Genomic DNA, 20,013 nt, shown 5'->3' with positions numbered 1-20,013 from the left:
CTCTCTCTCCTCTTCTCTCTCTCTCTCTCTCTCTCTCCCTTCTCTCTCTCTCTCTCTCTCTCTCTTCTCTCTCCTCTTCTCTCTCTCTCTCTCTCTCTCCTCTTCTCTCTCTCTCTCTCTCTCTCTCTCCTCTCTCTCTCTCTCTCTCTCTCTCTCTCTCTCTCTCTCTCTCTCTCTCTCTCTCTCTCTCTCTTCTAACACGAGGTCGTGAGTACACGTCAGAATGATTGCAGTAGTTTGCTTGAATGATACCGGCAGCATCGGCGAGCACAATGCTTCGCCCGCAAAAGGAGAACGTGAACCTGTCAGTGATAAATCTGCCAAGTGCCGTTAGAAAAGTACATATTCCGTGAGAAATGGTTGAGCATTGCAAAGCTACCTCGGCGGAGGAAAGAGCAGGCGTCTGTTCAGCTCTGAAGCAAGGCCCTATAACTACTGGTTGCGCAGCAGGATTTATACCAATACATACTAAGTTTGACATCGTTACTTACTTAGCGATCTTTCGAGTCAATTTCAATGCATAATTGTAGCAAAGCCATTTTAATGCTTCGACGATACTTTGTTTGCACATTTTCATTACGCCGGCAGTAATCGGAAATTACATATTCGTAGAAAAGTATCATCTGCAGTCTGAAATATGGCTAAATGGGAAAATTCACAGTTCTGGTGTTCCGGAGACTTCTACGGACCTGGCGTAATCTATGCCGTACATTTACCAATGATATCAAAGGAGGAATACGGTTTTTTACTCATTACTTATTATTAGATGAGACGCGTAAAATTTCACCAGTGTTACCAGTTTTCTCGGAGTCCTTCTGGATAGTTCAGAATTCCGATTCAGAGCAGCCGCTCCTGCGGGAAAAATCTCATTGAACTCCTTGCTCACGGCTATGAAAGTAACACCTTTTATTTGACTCGCTTTTTCCAGCGTATGCCTTCTTTACTGTTTGCAGCACAATTATTTGTCAGAATGTTTGTGAAATGAAATGGTACGAAGCATGAAACACTCTGTTCACACCAAAATATACATGAACACGAAGCTCTTCTCACACCAATTCAACGAAGCGTTATGCCACGTGTTTGGTTTTTCCCTGTGACGTTCACCACCCCGGCTCTTTTCGAGGCACAGTTTGGATTTGGGAGTGGGAGTATCACATGGTTCAAAGTGACGCACTGGTTCAAACTTCAACTAATGCGCTCCTCAGTAGCAGGCCCTTTCCGCCCGCCGGGCCAATCACAAACGTTCTTATATTTGCACCAGTGGAAGCGTCATGGCGGTCGTCACGACGACGGTGGTCGCGACAAATGCAGGGAAGAGGCGTAATGCCGTTAGGAAGCGTTGGCAGCGTAATTCGGACTAAAAGTAATTGAGACAGATATCTTTATTAAGTTTTGACTGTGCTGCAGCGACACTGTCCAGTGCATTTATCAGACGTAACTGGTCCGGAGGTTCCACTACTTATTTTAGAATATGCCCCAAAGGCGGGCCACTCTCTTTAATGGAATCCCGTTGTTGCTTGGCAGGTGTCCAGTGGTCAGTGGCGAAGAATGAATGTGTGTATAAAGGGGAGGGGGGGGGGGCTGAGCAGTGAAAAATCACATTCCAACCCCAAAATACACCAACATACCAGTTGTCTCCCAGTATTTGTCCCACTTTCTTTTCAAAGTTGGGGGGGGGGGCTGGGACCCAAGTAAGAGTTTTCCTCCCCAACTGAATAGGAAACTTACATCCCGGCCAGTGGTAGTAATTGGTGTTCAATACATACTGTGCAGCGCTCCGTGTCAAGTGTGCAGTGCCCGGTGTCAGAGAGCGTGCTAGTCGGGCCACGCCATTGATGCATTAGCATTTACATTTAATCGCTCCCAGCGGCATACAAAACCCAGTTGTGGGGCGAGGGGGGGGGGGAGAGAAATCCTGACCAGCGTGCAATTCTTATAAACCCTTCTTTGATGTTTCAAGTGTTTCCTTGCCTATGTTTGTTTGCTTATGGCAGGGTAGGGCAAGCACTAGAACGTGCAGGCTCAGTGCTTTGGTAATGAGTTGGTTTTGATTTGGTTCCAGGGGCTTGGCCCCTGTGGGTGGAGGGGTCTTACTTGTCATCCACGTAGTATCAGGTACCCCGTGACCCTTCATTGTCCATTTCAATGACAATCATGTCATTTAGATGCATTCAAGCAGCGTTTAATTAACATTTCCGGAGCACTTGAAAATACCCTGCCATTCCACAGGTACTGTTTCTAACTTTTTATAATTATTCCTGTTCTTCACCTGAGCAACCTCTCATGCAGTATTGTGTAGTGTATCCATCACACAACACTAGAGCTAGAAGTGTTGTGTGATGTATACATCAGCTACGTGGCCCTCTAAACTCGGCTAGTTCCCTTGGAGCTAGTCGACTTTGCTTGCCAAGAACAACTGTCATCTCCCTTTCGTTTTTTATATTTTAAAAGACAGCCCTGCTCTGCACACCGTAAACCTGAAGCCTCTACCCGATCAAATAGAACATATCAAAGAAATCTCACAAAAGTTACATTTCAATGCTTGACTGTTAACCTTGAAGTGTGCAGCTAATTTTTGTTGATGATTCATTAATTCTAAAAAGCCCCAACCATGCTACAATCGTCAACATTGCAGGCAACCTACAAATTTCAACAGATTTGTGTGCAGTTTGCATTATCTTCGGGTTTCTGAACGTCAGGGGCGTGGGAACGGGGAGGGGAGGCTGCGATGTAGAGCAGGGGGCTGATCCTTCGACTTTCTAAAAAAAATAGCATTGGTCCCATGGGTGTTGACTGGAAAATAACCAGAAATGGATGTCAGCCCCTCCCCCCACTGGGACAACTTCCGTTGCCCTTGCCATCTGTTTAAGCGCATGGGGCCCCTATTCCTTGCCAGCACGACTTGCAAAAGAGCTGCTTCCATTCTTGATTCATTGCCGCTCCCATTGCCGCGTTTGAAAGCCCGCACGGCTGAATAGTTAAATCTGCCGTCCAAAGGTAAAACACCATATGTTAATTTTTGACCGTTTTGCGTTTTTTATATCGTCCGATTCGTCTACTCATGCTGAATTTGGTGATTTAAAACATAAGCTCAAATTTTCATAACCCTTTAGTCCATTCTTTTAGCTGAAAGCTTGTGCAAATTTCGACTTTTGGTTTAAACATCTGGCTTCAACATGAGAAGACGGATCAGCTGACATAAAAACGCAAAATGCCCAGAAATTAACGTGTGGGGTTTTGCCTTTAGACGGTAGAATTGGGGACGACGTCCCCGGTCAGCAATTTATCGGGGCCCCAGCTGGGCCGATCTTTATAGCAGTGGGGCCCGAACTGGACCCTGCCAGGACACAGTCCATTGTATAAAGCGATGACATCAGTTCTGCTCAGGTACACTCTACACTCTACGGGTACACTCTACAAGTCTGAATGGACACATGTACATGACAAAAATGACCCGCCGCTTTCGGTAATAGGTCTTCTTCAGGTCAGAATGGGCCCTCTGCAGGCCGGAATGAGTCCTATTCAGGTCAAAATTGACCCTCCGCACTTCATACTGGATCATGTGCAGGTCATAATCGGTCATAATGGTCTCTATAGGTCATAATGGTCCTCTTCAAGCCAGAATGTGTCCTTTAAAGGCAAGAATAGGCCCTCTGAAGGCCATAACATGTCTTCCGCAGTAAATAATAGGCCAACTACAGATCAGAATTGGCCTCTTCAGGTCAGAATGGGCTCTCTACACGTTCAGAATTGCTCTCTTTTTAGTCAGAACAGACTCTTAATCAACCAGGATGAGACCCCAACAGGTCAGCATGAATTTTACAGGCTTACGTAATGCCTTTACGGTTTAGAACGGACCATTAATACACCAGCATGAGCCATTCACAGGCCCTCCAAGTTGAGGTGGGGCGAGCTGCGCCGCCGCCCCTTTCTATCCCCCTCCCGGTTGCCACCCCTTTGGCATCCGTTCACTACAAACCCGGTCTGTCCGTCTGGGGTTGCGATAAAGTGCAGACTGGGTGGCTGGACCGTCCCGAGATTTCAGAAAATTAACGTCATGGCTATGGTTTTGTTACGAAGGGAATGGCTCAAAAGTGGCGCTTGGATGATTTTTTCATCAACGTTTTTGGAAAGTTTCAATTCTGAGCCCATACATATGCTCAAAAGTGATCTAGTCCTTGATATTGTCGGCATCATGTGAAATCAGATCACACCTGTCATCCCTGTCATCCCGACCAAACCGACAAGGAAAACATCGTGTGCCTCCCTTCACAAAGGAAACGGCTGCTGCCGCCTTCTGACTGGTTGTATGCTCGAATATTTAGCTTTCATCGCCCTGACTGTTAATTGAGATGTTTCACCGGTTTGAAGCAAGCCTTATGCGGAACGTTAAGTGCGAAACGGATGGTGACTGTTAGGATGATAATTTCATCAAATGCCAATCAAAAGTCGCCCGCATTGGACAAAGAGCGTGGTGCATTGATATTGGCCCAAACGGGCGGTGTTGGAATATGTGACCTATCATTCTATTTTAAACTCGGGTATATCTAAAAGACGTACTAGCAAACGTCCTTAGACTCACTTTGTCGGAAAGAATGGCTTCGAAGTACTTGACAATGATTATCGAAAAACAACGATGACGTGATGCCTTCAGCACGTAAATGCTCTCGAGCATTCACATGATGACGTCGCCGTGAGATTGCCAAGCCCAGCCCTGCCCAGACTCTGACCCCTTTGCTCGGAAGCAGGAAAAAACCACGGAATGACGCAGCAAGATAGCTGCGGTTTTGTGCAATTTTTGCTCATGGCGTTGCACGGCAAGAGCGGACTGCTCGCGCAGCGAAGGGAAAAATCGTCACGCAAATCTCCGTCCCTCCATAGTTATTTCGATAACGAAGGAAACAGATGATATCTGGTGTGAATGGCAAACGAAGAGAAAGTTGTTGGGAAATGTGCATGCACCAAAAGATCTAGCAACGCCCAGGTCTCATGACGTAGATCTTGGCTCAAGCACAAATGTTTGCGTCCGAGCTGTTTATAGATTGGAAATATCTACTCACTGCGGAATTACCATGGCTTGGAATCAGCCAAATGGGAAAGCTACCAAAGCAATTAAGGACTAAGACCGGACTGAAACTCACCAAGGTTGAACATTCTTTGGGACTTGTCCCCTTCAGAGGCAATACATCTGCTCAGGCACTGACCCCACGACGGGGGAGCACAGACAGCAGTGCTCTGTTGACAAAACTGCGCCCTTCGGTGGCAGTGCTAGAGCATGGTCCAGTGATCATGCTCTCGCACTGCCACCGGATCTGTGGGCCTGTCTGGGGTGGGCACGAGACGGTGCTTCACTTTTGGACCGAATATGAAATTAGCAGGATCGCTGGCCGTACCACACCGAAAAGGCACTGAACAGAATGACATGTATGTTAAACAAACTGGCTATTTTCCATTGTGTTGCGATATCAGCGCTGCTGCAAGTAGTGCAACGGCGAAAACTGCGACGGAGGAAGTAGTTCTGCTCGGCAATACTTCTGTTGCAGAAATGTGTACAGTCTTCGCTTGTACGTGATATTCATATTACTGCAAAAACGTGTACACGTCGTTGCTACGCGACAAAACTCATGCACCAAAAACTAGCCCGTCATCACCTCTACTACAAAAGCTTGTGTGCTTTTTTACAAATACGCGAAATTACTGCTACTGCCAGCACTTATACGCGACAATAGTGTTTTTGGAGGACAAACCTTATGCCTCAATAGCTTATGCTCGTCATTACTTATTCTGCTGAAACTTCTACAGTCCTCACTTTTACGTAGCATTACCAACATTAACATGCATCATTAGAGCTGAGCAGCAGAGCGTTTGCTTCAACAAATTAACCCGTTGTTATCTGTACTGCAAAAACCTAAGGGTACCTCATTTACGCACTACATTATGTCTGCTGCCAATAATCATACGCAACATTTGCATAACACAACACTCATGCTTCCAAAATTATGTTCATCGGGGCTTCTCCTTGCAAGTGGAGCTTCATCCAAATCCTGGAGGCAGCCCACAAAGGAGGCCATGCATAATCATATTAGGAATGCACAGTCCATGGCGTCGCGGCATTACTTTTATTGCAGTGACTCCCGCGGCCTACGTTGATAGCTTCTACAGCATTTACCTGTCCGCGATGCACTAGAAATCGGCAAAATGATGTGATGCAATGATTTGCTAGCCGTTCTTGTCATCGCCACGCACTTTTCATTGCCGGATTGGCCTGTTAGGTTCCCCTCCTGACCGTCAATTTGTGTCCACAACCTGCTCGGTATTCAGACGTTTTACTACCCATGCTTGTTTCAGGGCCACCTGCGATTTCGCCAGATTTCACATTGCTTGCTATGCTAAACCGCCTAACGGCGTGGTAACGTGGTCCGGAACTGAAGTGGAAGCAATCACATCCATTATGTGGTATGATGGGAGGAGCGTAACGACTTCATATGCTGCAATGTTCAGAACATTGCGACTGCTGCTAAAGCTTGAGCTTTTGGGCCACTGTTTTATGCGGGGGCAACAAAGCATACAATTGCATCTGCCACTTACATTAAAGCAAACGTTTCTGGTTTCGGCAATGACTTTCGGCAGTCATGGAAATGTCCTTTAAACGCATTGCAGTGACCGCTTGTCTCCTGGCGCAACCACTCTCATTCACAGTCCAGTCCCACGACCGAGTTATAAGACAATGCCTCTCGATCTAAAACTATGTAAGTTGTTCAGTGCATTGGCGAGCAACATCGCGCATATGGCTAAGACAGTAGTATTAGCCTTATTCCCCGTAGAAAACCAATAGAATGGACATATGGATGCGCTGATATTTCGGCTACATGCCTTTGTAGAAACGAATATCTATAGAATGGTGTCAACGAGTATCCGTAGAACATGCAGCCGAAATATTAACCCATCTATCTCTTTATTCTCCTGGTTATCTACGAGGAATAAGGAATAAGGCTATTACTACTGTATTTTTTTATCTAACATCAAACACAACCAGACGCGATCGTGCTACACCGTTTCAGAGGCGGTACCCGTGCTGTACCGCGTCCGATGCGGTGTCCGATGCGGTGCTGTACTATGTCCAAGACGGGACAGGACAGAGCGGCACAGGGCTGAGGAGACGGAAGACGGAGCGGATACGGGACAGAGCACAAGCCAGAAGACACCACAGAAGCCAGGTTGGGGGTGGGATCGAGTACCGACAAAGGCGAAATATGTCCTTAGCGATCAGCGCACCAAAAAACACAAAAAGGCAACGAAGGAGACAGACCAAAGCGCTGCGCAGAGGACAGCACGGAATTGGGACACGGGAGAAAGGACGGGAAGCAATGAGGAAAAAATCAGGTTAGGGCTGGAAAAAGGAAGGGCGGAGGAAAGGACAGGTCTCTCTGCCCTTCGCCCCCCGGCCGACAGGTGACAACCAGGAAAAGGGCAGCACAGCACAGCACATCACAATACAGTATAACACAGCACAGCACGTAACATAGGGTGGAACATCGCACAGGGCAGGACCGATGTCAGGGCAGGATGGGAGACAGAGCGAGACCGACAACAACGCAGGGCAAGAAGCGGCATATAGCCAAGGATGACGCAGGATGGAAGACATGACACAATATAGCACGGCCCGGTACGGAGGACAGATTACTTTGGGCATAAGCAGAGAGGCGGGGCAGACGGCAGGACCGGCGAAAAGACAGATGGGAAAAGAAACCACGACCGTTTTGTCCTGTGCTATCTCGGGACTGGTCCTGTCCTGCCTCGCTCGCTCTGACCTGTCCTCTTGCCTGTTCTGTCCTGTCGCCTCTGTCTTGTCCCGCCCCGCCATGCCACGTCCGCCCCGGCCCACCCTGTCACGTTCCGTTCCGTTCCGTTCCGTTCTGTTCTGTGGTGTTCCGTTATGTTGTGTTGTGTTAAGGTGTGTTATTTTGTGTTGCGTTGTGTTGCGTTATGTGGCGTTATGTTGTTTTGTGTCATATTGTGTTCTGTGCTGTTCTGTGTCGTTCCGTTCTGTTCCATTTTGTTGTGTTATTCCTTTCTGTGTGGCTCCGCCCATGCTGTCCTGCGCCGTTTCGTTTCCTTTCGCTTTTAGAGCATTTTTACCCTGTGGCACTAATGTCGCGTATTGGTATTACCAGTAAAATGATGTCGCGTATAATTAAAATCACGATGCATTGCAGTAAAAGTAGTGGCGGACATAAAATTTTGAAGTGTGAGCCTTGTCATGTAGCAGCAATATAGACACATTGCAGCATTAGTAATGTCGCGTATGAGTATGGACCGAAGAAATGTTTGCAGTTGAAGAAATGACGGGTGTAAGTTTTTGAAGCAGACCTTTCGCCGCGTAGGGCGTTTGTGGTGTATAAATATTAGCAGTAGAGGCAATGTCGTGGTACTCCTGAAGGAACTCTTGCCCAGTAATTATGTCGTGAAACCACTGCCCATCACACCTGAAAGTGGTAGCAAACTGCCTGATATGTATAGTTTCGAGCCTAAATACTTACCCTAGCAACGGGAGGCAAGGGTGATATTAGCTCTGTAATTTACACAAACGTGTGGATAAATGTTTAATGTTTGTTTTCGACATATTTGTTCAAAGTCCTTTAAGCAGCTATGCCCGCATTTATGTCACCAAAGTCCCAGATGCGCCAAAGGGCACCGCTCACTGCGCTGGCAATGCAGTAGCTGTCCCTTCACTTCCTATTCATGGCTAAGTCTGTCAGCAATCCTGTAACGTGCTTGAACCTTGAAAAACGACCGCCATGCAATGTCACCAATCGGGTAAGTACCGCCGATTTTTGAACAGTCGCTGCAACATGAAGTGCGCGATTTAATCTGTAGTCACGCACGAACCCCGCCTAGGCCGACCTCGGGAGACGCCGGAGAGAGCGGGAGAGCATTCCAACCAAGAGACAGGGCCCGGGCGATAGGTATATATTGGTTCCGCAGGGAAGCTGGCGTCATTCGTTAGCCCGGTCTCCCTTTGTGAGCAACATGGCGCCTCTGACACTTTTCTTCGGCATTGCCGTCCTGCTGATCGCAGGCAGCAGCGTCCCCAACACTGCTGGTGAGCGAAGCGTAAAGGGCTTAAACTTGGGTGGGTTACTCCGTGCCCATCCAGTGACTGGGATGCGTGGGGAGCAGGGCCATTACTAGCAGTCCTCTTGGCGTTGTTCTCTTTTTAGATATATTGGCTGGGAAATGCTCCACAGATTGGTTGTGTATAAGGCTGTCTAAGCCTTTAAAATGTCCTGCGCGGTGTAGTTAAGTTGCCGAAAAATAGGGGCTCTATATGTCGACTTCCTTTTAGAGGACGTTGTGGGTATGATTCAGCTGCATATTAGTGATATTCTTGAAGCTGCATCGCTATCATCATCTTCAGGTGGGCGATGCACATATTTGAGGACGAGTGTATAAATATTTCGATGTCGTTATTGGCTGCGTTTTCGGTCGACACTGCGGCTCGTGATGCCCGGACTCATTTCGGTGTTATGACGCCAAGCGGCTGCAACTTCCACAGATGCATCTGGAATCTTCCCCTTTCCCCCCTACCAACACCACCGCTATCCCAGCTGCTACTGGATCCGTTGTCCGCCTTACCACTACTGTGTCCTAAAACAGGTCTACTGCTTCGTTCCGCCATGCTATCCTATCCCAAAGTGTGTGCCCTACTACTATCACTGAGCCTCTGCCCGCCATCTCCGTGACTCCACAACACAGCTCGACTCGACCGGACTTAACTGCCAGCTGCTAGCTCGACTTCGAGACCACATCGACTCGCCACGGCCGCCAGCTCATCGCCAGCTGCCAGCCGTGGGCGAGCTGAAGCCTGGCCTCTGCTCACCGCCAGAGCAGGCGCCCGGGCCATCGTCAACCTCAGCGGCATGGACACGGTGTATCCGCATACCCGGTTGCTCGGCTGCAGCCGATGGCCGCGGCGTGCCGTCTTTTTTAACACATCTTTCGGAAAATGTCTATGACAGACTGCTGGCTTTGCGAGGGTTAATGTCCAGATCCCTCGTGCGTTTCGCTCTGCTGCGCAAGCGCGTGCATGTTTGGAGACGACCGTAGTCATCTGAAGCTTAGGATTCGATTACGCTACACGCCTGTACGTTTACGGTTAGGGTTACAGGGCTGTACATTTGTGTTTGCTTCAGATGTGTACACCCTCTATTAAACCGGCTGCACCTGCCTGTTCTAAGCTGTTTCAACGTCATGTGCCAAGCGCCGAATTGGAAGCTTGATGAAGCTCTTTGATGAATAAACATGCTAAAATTCTGCTTTTGCGACAACGCTGCACACTGCGAGTAGAATCTGGGCGCGGTTTGATGACACGACGGTCGTATCGACGTAAAGCCAACACATTCTGACGAAGGAGCAGCCGTGTAATCGCGTGGGCAGATATGTGCAGATGGCCTGGCTGCTTTATGCGCCAACAACGGTTCCGTAGATTTGAGGGTATCACTTGTGTCAGATCTTGCCCCAGCCGGAGAAGGCAAAGACGTCAAAACAATTGCATGGTGGAAACGAGTATACTGTCTACGAATCACAAAGCACCGTCGACGTTGTCCGAGACCTATGGGTTGGACCTATGGGTTGGACCTATGGGTTGGACATGTGTCGCACCTGTGCAAGACTTAAAGACGTGGGAAACCTTTCCTGAAGCCGGCCTCGGGTTTGTACACATTTATGTATGTATTTACGTTTAAGGGGCGATCCACAGCAACAGTGGCTCTGAGCCAAAGGACTCGTAGATAAAAAACATATGCATGCACAGTAAAAAAGTCAAAATAAATCATCACACGATCACGGTATGAGGTAGACAACGGTGATAGATGACTCATACATTATGTCACACAGACGTCTTTGGACAGCGTTGTCACCATCCACCGTGTCGCTGTCGGTCGGAAACGCGGGTGTCTCTGTAAAGTTAATTCAGTAGGCTGTCGCACAGGGTGAACGCTCTCGAGCGGCTGCACTTCAGTTCTAGACTGCGGAACGTGCGGCAGCTCGTCCAGTCCGGTACTACGCAGGTGCCTGTTGCGCTCAGACGAGCACGGCTGCAAACGAGTAGGGCTTCGCGCTCTTGATTTTTTTGTATAAGCCAGACCCATAAGGCGCCCCTTATCTGCGGTTTGTCAGCAGATCACAGGCGTGACTGAATTTTCTACGGGCGAAAACTTGTATTACTCCGAAATGAAACCTTCCGCGTTTTCCCATGTTTTATCCCCCTCGTATGCCGAATACAGTATGAGAACTGCGAGAGAACCGTCAGGCTGCCATAAGCCTTGTGATATGTGTGAGAGAAACTCAGTGACGCACCTATGCAGCGACGGCTGACATCACTCGCCGGTTGTCTCACGAGAGGGCTGTATTGGAAAGGCTGGCCAGAAGCCGACTGCATATAAAGCTGACGTGAGGTATTCAGTGAGTGCACGAAAGTGAACGTCATTTCCGCGCAGTGGCGTGCACCAGGATCAGATTTGGACAATTACTTCGTTAAATTTTCGCTAGCATTTTGCGACAATGCTGTAAACTTGGACCACAGCACACCAAGGGCAGGTCCAAGAGGTCACGCTTCCGCCCCAAGATGGCACAAGCTGGGCGTTAGTTGTTGGATTTTGCACGCAGTATGCCAATTGCGAAGGAGGTTAACAAGATGTTAAGACAGTCCTGCTTAACAAACAATGACATATTTTCCTAAAATATTACATAACAATTATGCTTAACGATACTGCAGCCCGTATCGAAACATCTGCTAAAAGGCGATATCAGCAGTCGTGATTGTTCCTCAATATACGCTATTGATGGCATGTAAGCAGTGAAGAAATTAAATGTGCTATTTTGCACCATTTATGTATCATAGGTACAAATAGGATGTTTAATGCCTAAGTCTACGTCGTGATTTTTGTAACTCTTCAAGTGAAAAGCTGGAGGGGTTAGCTGAAGTGAAGAGCGTTTCTGATCGCAAAACATATAATATGATATTATAATTCAAAACGTCATTATGTGGTACTGTCAGGCATACCAAACAAGGCATTGAGTTGTAGGTCATCAATGGTTGATGTTGATGCTGAATGACAACCCTCGACTGCTGTCTCCGATAAGCTATTTCAGGTTGAGATGCAGGTGTTGCTTTGCAACTATTTTCCAACATTTTAGCAAAGCCAGCCATCGCATGCTGAGTTGAACATTGTGAACATCCTGTTAGACCTTTATGCAATTTCCAGTTTACACACACGTGGCTCAGTTGCAGATAAACGTCAAGCACATTCTTGGTGGAACGAACCATGCAGACATCGAGTGTTGGCAAAGCAAAACAGATGAAATAACAAAATAAGCATTATACTCGATGCAACACGTCATTCTTGGGTTTACAATGATGACAGGAGTGAGCTAATGATGTGGTAATAACGATGGTTAGAGTGGGCAGTGAGTGAGTTAATGTGAGGCAAAGCTGATATGGTCAGGATAGCAGCATTTTATGGCATAATTGAGTCAAATATGTTCATCTAAATTACATGGTGCCTCCAGCCACTATGATTGCGGATATGGGCACATGCTGCATTTTCGTGTTAGATTGAATGTTGTCTTTAGAAACGAACGTCTGCAAATATCACAGCAAGCGGCGTAAACGTTTAGTTAGAAGTGCATTGGTAAAATATGTGTGTCACTAAAACGGGTGATACGTCGCTGGTGCATACCTGCTTGGTAAACACAACCTAGAAAGAAACAAGCATCCAAGGAAACAATGCCTCCCAAACCCATACTGCCGTTCAAACAATCATTATGCTCAGCGCTATAGGAGTGAAATCAAAGCCATGATGTAGCTTCGTGTGAGAATGGCCTCACATGGGTACAGCTTTTTCTTTAACTCTCAAGCTCTCATGTCATTTATCGTACAAGGACTTTTGCGAACTGGTGTACTGAAAATATCCCACAACATACACGTTGGAAAAAGCCAAACAAGTGTTAATTATTACTTCCATGGTGGTGATGAAGGACTCCACTGAGATTTCTACTGTCGAAGCAGCTACTTCAAATCAAACTCCTGTGCTTTTCAGTGGGATTTCGGGAAAACTGGTATTACCGATCAAATTGGACCCGTATGATGTAACTATGCATAAAAAGGGCAAAAGGTGGGACTCCCTGACGGAACTTCCTTTAAAATAGTCACCGACCAGGGTCATAGTTTCCTATTTAGTTGGAGGCTCCAGCGCTCCCAACTTGGGTACGAGCCCCCAAGTTCGGGAGTGATCAAGGACAAAGGGGGGGGGGGGGGCAGCTTGAGTCCGCTCTGAAACTCATTTCAGAACTACGCCGTTGTCACGAATTCTGCCTTCGGTTTCTCTTAGATTCATTATGACTGGGAAAACATTACTGGGAAGAGGGCACAAAAGCGCTTAATGCTACGTTCCTACATGGGATCCTATTTCACGGCCAGTGATGCAGGTGTCTTGCGTGGTGTCATTTTTTTGACGAGACATGTTCTGAGATATATCATCTCCAGCCAGTATGTAATCCTGAGGGGCGTATGACGCACTTAGGCTTGCAACCGGATTTAGAGGCAGCAAGAAGCTGGGCGTGCACGGGCATGCACGTTGTTACCAAATGCACGAGCGGGGCCGCCTTGTTCTGCAGCGCCGCCGTCTGCGGCGCGGAACAGCGCTGATAGCGCGCGACGTGTCCTACGCTACGCTGGTCTGTACGCTCCAAAACTAGGCTTCCGTTCACTGTGTCCGTGTTCAAGAGGCGCAGCTGGTGTCTGTACCTGCCGATCATGACTCACGTCATGTGGCGGCGCTTACTGTCTTGGGCTTCGTGTATCAGAGTTGCTGGAACCGGTCTACCTGTGCCATATGCTCGCAATCTCTGTGCGAGAAACACGTGACTCCTGCCGTTGATGCCACCGGTGACTCTGCTCGGTCACTTGATTCCGTCGAGTAACGCGCCGGGCCGTTGTGTTGAGACTTATGTGCCAACACGTCGGGCGAGCTGACTCCGCCTGCTATGAATCTGATAGGGATGGCCCACTGCGTTTTTTTTTAGTGCCCTGATAAAAGCCAGCTGTATTGTTAAAATGAGAATAATCTGATGCATCTGGTGTTGGCGGTCCTACCTGACATAATCTGAAGGCTTTCCGTGCCAGTAAATACAAAGATGTGCTTCTTTTTCTATTTGTCCGTTCATAATTGCAGTTGAGCAATTTTGACGTGCAGTGGGCAGCATTGCGATGAAATAAAATATGAAAAAACATGAAGCTATCGATGTCAAGTAGTTGACTAAATGTTTTGAAGTAGTTGCCCAGACCAACAAAACTGTACATTTATTAGGTCGTTTTTTGAACCGGTCAGGCTGCCGCTGCCTGTGCCTTGGCTAGGTCTGGTGCCGGGCTCTCGCTGGACACCACATGAGCTGAGAACGTAACCATGGGCTGACATGATAGGCATCTGGCCAGGTTCAATGTCGCCATGCTTGGTATATGCGTGAGAGCACTGCATCTAGAATATCAACCATTTCGTCACAGCTCCTACCGCGGACTATGGCGTGATTAAAGTAGCACAGACATTTGTCGGGGATGATGTCGCATGACACGATACTCAGCAGTCTGGCGCAGGTAGAACTGGCCACGCTCAGACCGAACACACATTAGAATGAATGAGCTGCTGTTCGACGGATTTGAAGCGGTGGACTTGTGCTGGTGCTCAAGGCTTGTTTTTACTTGATAATATATTCATGTCGAGAGTAGTGAACGGAATGGAATCCTTAAAGCATTCAAAGACGTCCGTTTTTGTTTTGTTTTTGGTGGCGGATTGGGGGGGGGGGGGGGGAGCACGCAGGAAGAGCTATCACAGCGTTGGTACACCACATATCGCATAGCACCCTCGCCTTCCCAGCCTCTGGCGGACTGCACAAATAAATAAAGCCGATGAGCCGCTCGCTTCCGCGAGGACTCCTAAACGGACGAGCTCGTCTGACTCACTGATGGGATATTTCTCGCAACACAAACTTTTCCACGCTCGACGTGCGGTACCTTGGGTGTAGCTTCTATCCCAGAGATACCAGATGTCAGCTCAAAAATAACAACGATAAATAGCGCACGGGACCATTTTTTAGGAAGTCTAGGCCTATCAGACGTGCAACACTCAAGTTCTCGGCCATTTGAAAGCGCGCTGAAAGCTGACCGCTTCCTTCTTGGATGGATCGGAATAAGGCACTGCTCCAGTGGGGCGAGGGGTTGACCGCCATGGTTTGACCGGACCCAGCGATATCCAACTGACGAATACTTACCTGGGAGCACTAGCCGTTTTGTTCCGTACGTCTGTGTCCGTCCCAAATCGGAGGATGAACTGGAAGTTGTCCTGCCTGTGTCACTCACGTTGTCTGTTCTTGAGTCACTACACAGCGGTCCCTCCGGTGGACACTTTGATCCAGAAAAGTTTCTGACTGAATGCCGCCTCCATTCCCTCTGGTTGCATATGGAGCACGTCGAAATTTACATGCGTGCCCCCCTGTTCCACTGGACATATACGTGCCCAAAGCTGCAGTGGACACACACGTGCTCCAGTGCTCCAGTGGACATATACGTGCCCCAGTGCTGCAGTGGACACATGTGCGCTCCTGTCGATGTTTCATCTACTGATCGTGAAAAGACATGTGTTGTTGATGGCGGTGGCTCTGTCGCCTCATACGTGTATAGTTTCAGTTCAGTAGAAGCAATCGAGTTGGACTCCACCGACTGCCAACGGTGCTCGATGAAGTGGCTCTGCTTGTCGGCCCCGGCAGCTGCGATGGAGAGCCTGGCCGTTTCGACGTCGAGCTTATGCGCATGCGCGGGAGTGGATCGCCTCCGGTCGCTAAATGCGCGAAATGCATCTGCGAGAGTTGCAGTGCTGCGCCGAACAGAACGGCACGCGCGGGCCCGGGTTCAGATCGTAGCAGGGGCGCTTCACTAGTCCGTGCTTGACCTTGACCATTCAGACCTTGGTTCAACCTTGGCTTGACCCGAGCTTGAACCCGATGGTTTCTCACACGATTGAAATGCCACATTTTGTTCTGCTTTGAGGGACAGTTTGTATCCTTGCTGCGTTCGATTGCTGGAAACCACGGGTGTTGATTACTCTCCTTCAAGTACGCGACCTTTCAGAGCCGGCCTGCAACATTTGTGTTCCCGCTGGGTTCTGGTGCCGATGAAGAGGTTGTGTAAAAATATATGCTTGCGTTGGGTGTGCCTGTGTGTGATTTTGGTCACTGTTCACGACGGCGCTTGATGCGTGGATATTTTCATTAGTTGCAAGCCTGACGCCACAACCACGCTTTTCCGCCGAAGCCATTAGTTGTCCTGTGTATGCCACGTTCGCCCGTTCAACATTAGCCGATACGTGAAACATTCACAAGTTTGTTACACTACCATAACCGCGAAGCTTGGTCAGGAAAAAGTACCCGTGGCCCGAAGTATGCAACTCATCAAAGAACATATGCAATGGTGCAGCGTAAGGTGAAGAGCGCCAACCCAACTAAAATTACTTCCATTAAATAAAGAACGACAGGACCCTCACCATCACTCACAGCGGTCACAATCAGGACGGGCTCCTCGCGCTCATAACCGGCAGTTTTGATTGTCACAAATGCGGCGTGTTCACTGACAATGCCGCTTTCCAGGCCAACACCTTAACTAGCAGTATTGTCCCAATATCGAGCTTGTACTTGCATGTAGGGTAATGTGATGTTATTCTATATTAAGCTGTCAAAAGTGGGCAAATTGTTTTGAATGATAAATAAGCATGGCTGTATCTTACTTTGAGGACAAATGTGTTGAACAAACTACTCAGTTAGTGTGCAAGGTAAATACCAATTAAATAAAATGTCTGCCGAATTGCCATTAATAGTGTACGTAATAGGCGCTCTAAGAATATCATGAACGTTATGTGTTATTACATGCATGAGAACATAGTAAGTGATACAGAATGGTCGGAGGCAACGGAACAAAAGCGATGTCAAATTAGTTTTTAGTTGCGGCAGTTTTCTGTTAAAGTTTGGATCATAGTACCCACTTAAATGCGAACCGCGTCCATTGTCGCAGCGTATGTACCACATGCCGCCAATGTAAAAAAAAACATTGACGCAACAAGCGGACGCGACCCACTTCTACCCAGGCATGTTTTGGGCGCGCCTTGTCTAAAATTGCCCGTCGCTGCCGCTGCGCCTGTGGGTTTAAACAGGAATGCCTATGTTCAACTACATAGTTACACACAGTGTCTGCTCTAGGACTTGTATGAAAACATTTCAAATAGCGCAACGCTATGGGCCGTTTAAATAACATTCCACTCACTAAAATTTTTCAAAAGGGTTACTTTCGGGTTGTCTTCAACTGTTGAACCGCTGCTGCAACTTTTCATTTGGACCGCGTGAACTAACACGAACAGTTGCCTAATTTCCGTCGGCGGCAGAAGGGGGAGCGGGCGGGGGCACCTGGAGTCCTGGGGCAAAAAAGTAGTTTTTTTTTTTGTTTCTTTCACCAGGTGGAAGGAAAACTTAATATTTTAGCTTGGCAAACAAGCTGCAACTGGTGTCAATCCAACAAATAGAGGTTACCAAACCAGAAAACTGAGAGAAGGCAAATTTGGGAATAAAGTACACAGCTGTCGTATATTTTCATACTCAGAGAACATATCAAAAGTCTTTGTTTTGTTTCTTAGCAGGTCAGCTTATGCGACCTGTAACGTCATTGGTCCGGTGACAGGTAAATGTGGCGTTCGTAGAGCGAAAATGGCTAATCATCTCCTTTTCCTTTCTGATTGCTCTATCTGACAGTCACTTTATGGTATAGCAGAAGTGCGGTCAAATGTAGCCACTGGTCAGCTGCAGTTTGCGAAACGCCCCAAATGGTGGCTGATTAAGAACACCGTAATGTCAAAGTATGTATTCTATCGGCACATTTAATGGTAAACGCTGCCGCGACAAGAAAAGCCGCGACCACAAAAGAAGCCACCACGACGACCGGCGCCGCCACGACAAGAGAAGCTGCCCGGCAAGCACACGCGATGATGTCGGCGGCTGAAGGGGAGGGGGGGGGGGGGGCACCTGAAGTCATGGCACAAACCCGGACAGGCGAGGGTGGTGCTGTTCGTCCTCTGGATACGCGGAAGGCAGGGTGGAGTTAACTTCGTTGTCGTACCCGCCGAATTGCACGTTGAACTGGAACACGTGTTCCGGCGGTGGACAGAAGCCTGACATGGTCTTGGCCCGGGGTAGGTGGCTGACGGAGCAGCGACAGTGAAGCAATGTCGAGTTGAATCAGGAAGTCGAGTTTGGCGTTGGTAGTTGAGTCAGGTCGATCCGAACGGGGTCGTGACCCGGCGCAGAGATCGCAGACGGTGGCTCAGGGGAAGATGGGGACGCAGGCTGGAATGGGGTAGCATGGCGCGCAGCAGCAGACCACCTGCTGCAGCTTGCAAATTTGACCGGAAGGACACCCGTGTATGAAGCATCCGGAGAGCGGCCTCAGTCTCGCCGCATCTGTGGGAGGTACAAATACTTGGTGTCAGTACACTGAGATCAGTAATTCAATCGCGCGAAAGAGTCCTATGCAGAATAGGAATTCCCTCATTGGCACATCGAGATTGTATTTAAGCGAAAAGCCATTTGGTGCCATGTGGGGATAACAAGCATCACCTTCAAAATATCAGTGATGTGCAGAAGACGCGCATCCACAGCGCTCTTCCAAGACATGTTAGAACGATGTAATGTACATGTCTTTCGCAAAGTTGCCTCGCACGTTGCCTTGTTATACCAACACTGAGCCATACACAAAGGTTTACTGCCCGGGCCAAAATATTTCCGGTCAATTTCTCCAGTGCGATGCTTCGTGGTGTTGCTGCATTACACCTTCCGTCCCCTCTGGCAACGTTGTGCAGCTTTTCTGACGTAACGTATCAATAGAGATTAGTGGCAATAGCGAGTGACAACAGACTCGGTCGGACAAATTTCCGACTTGTGATGTTTTTTCCAGAGAACATGTTGCCTGATATAAATATGGATCGGTGAACGCACAGGCTTTTCTATAGTGATACATATTTGTTTTAAGCGTGTTATGTTTCAAACAAAAACCATTCTGATTTCATCTATCTTTCAAGATTAGATGAGCGACCATGTGGGTTTCTACGGGTGCTTAAATCCACACAATAAGACTGGGGAAATCTCAGCAAGTCAGGCCGGAAACAGTTTATGCTACAAAACAGCTCATAGCCGAGGCAAGCACAAAGATCATCTGCCTATTCATACAGCCATGCCCCCCTTATCCAGTTCTCGCACCCAAAAAGACAAAGACAAAAAAAAGTTTGACTTCATTCGTGAATACGCCTGAGCACAGCATGACAAACTAAGTTTAGACCGCTATATACCTTACAAAGCCGGGTGGATTCCTTGGAGCCAAACAGCGCACAGAAAGATCTATTCAGATGACTGCACCGAGCTGCATCAGCCTCATCTCATATCGCCTCAGTCACTGAATGGGCGCCGAGTGATCTGCGGGTGTGTTTGGCCTGTTGGTGTATGGCTCTCACCAGCGGCGTCAGGAGCGCCGATCCCCACCATCAGCAGGACGGCCAGCACCACCGCCACGGACGCCATGGTGCTCTCTGCGACAGGGCAGGCTTGCAACTGACGCTCGCCGCTCTTCGTATACGATATACTCCATCTGCGCCTTTTCGCGTTAACATGACGCCTCATCAAGTAAGGCGAACTCGTTCCTGGAGCCGGTTTTGCAACATTGCAGCTTGCTGCCTTTGGATTAGTGCCAGCCATTCCCTTGCAGACCATGAGTTAAGATTCAAAGAAATCGTTGGCCACAGCTATCAATGACGTGTGTTAGATGAGGTTTTCCCAGCTGCTGAGCAGGAGGGTCCTCTCGGGAGTAACTGGGGATTCCCCACCGGGACACTGAAGCAAGCGTTTCAAAACGGAATTGCGATGTAA

The 20,013-nt window shown here is 48.2% G+C and overlaps 1 long non-coding RNA gene across 1 annotated transcript; it reads right to left on the bottom strand.

The window, feature by feature from the left end:
* Nucleotides 1-17,944: 17,944 nt before the first annotated feature.
* LOC119107714 (uncharacterized) lies at nucleotides 17,945-19,777 on the bottom strand. The gene is made up of 2 exons (XR_005095262.1): nucleotides 19,602-19,777; nucleotides 17,945-18,555 (listed from the first exon to the last, which is right to left on the bottom strand). It is a non-coding gene; the product is annotated as an uncharacterized LOC119107714 (long non-coding RNA).
* Nucleotides 19,778-20,013: the final 236 nt, after the last annotated feature.

The sequence above is a fragment of the Pollicipes pollicipes genome, unplaced genomic scaffold, assembly GCF_011947565.3.
Source record: "Pollicipes pollicipes isolate AB1234 unplaced genomic scaffold, Ppol_2.1 Scaffold_6686;HRSCAF=7923_pilon_pilon_pilon, whole genome shotgun sequence".
NCBI classification, from domain to species: Eukaryota; Metazoa; Arthropoda; class Thecostraca; order Pollicipedomorpha; family Pollicipedidae; genus Pollicipes; species Pollicipes pollicipes.
The sequence above is the reverse complement of the archived record's forward strand: the minus strand, read 5'-3'. Positions and strand labels throughout refer to the sequence as shown.